This window comes from Sinocyclocheilus rhinocerous, unplaced genomic scaffold, assembly GCF_001515625.1.
Source record: "Sinocyclocheilus rhinocerous isolate Xijiao unplaced genomic scaffold, SAMN03320098_v1.1 scaffold1145, whole genome shotgun sequence".
Taxonomy (NCBI): domain Eukaryota; kingdom Metazoa; phylum Chordata; class Actinopteri; order Cypriniformes; family Cyprinidae; genus Sinocyclocheilus; species Sinocyclocheilus rhinocerous.
Window position 1 is genome coordinate 5081 of NW_015658513.1, and position 1070 is coordinate 6150.

Below are 1070 nucleotides of genomic sequence, written 5' to 3' on the forward strand. Positions count from 1 at the left end.
CAACTAACAACATATATTCTAAGAATGTTTTGCTAATCTTGCCAATAAGTTATGAAAACAATATTTCTGAGCATTCAAAACGTCCAGTTAAAAAAAATAAATAAGTAAGAATAATATATATATATATTTAATGCAAATGTTCCATTTTATGATTTTGTAAACATTATGGGTGGAAAATTCAGAATGTTCTAATAACGTTAAAAAAAATAGTGTTTCAATGAACGTACTTGATCTTTGTGATGAAAAACTGCAGTAGAATAAGCAACATTTAAGATGAGTTTAAATACAGAGAAAACAAATTAATTTTAAACAGAACTGATCACTAGTGTTGTTGTTGAAACATAGTAACTCATATTGATTCATTTGTGGTCTCTCTTTCTCTCAAAACGGGACTAAACCCAACCTAACCTAAAATAAACATAGCACTACTACTACTAATATTACCAGAGCTGTGTCTAATGAGTATTAAACACTTTACTACGACGATCAGCGCGTTTGTACCTGCGTGTGTGTTGTTCAGTGTTTCCGCTATTCTATTCTTCACCTGTGTGCTGCTGCCCCCCAGCGGCTCAGAGCGGAACTGCTGAAGCTCACCTCATCATCATCATCAGCATCATCATCATTATAAATAATAAAATAAAAAGAGCAGTCAAAAATCTAGGAGCATCTTCTGACCACTTCCCACTCCGACGCGATATTTGACTCCTTAAAGTGATTTGCAGTTTTTTATAACCTTTGCAATGGCTTTTTCTAATCGTTTTAAATGTCATCCTTTTTGTCAAACTCATAATTTTTCAATTAAAACAATAAATTCAATTAGAATAATAAGACTCAATCGGGAAGAATAAGTTACCAATCGGTCTTTGCACTACAGAGGAGCACAGAAGAACACAGAAGTGGCATTTCGGAATATTTACAGACTCACAGGGGCCATGAATGCACTTAAATTCATAATAACAATGTTATGACATTAATATTTTAAATATAAAGTTTTAATGTAGAAATAATAAATGATTTAAATAACTGAAATCATACTTTAAAAATGAAACTAAACCCGCCACTAGGTGGCA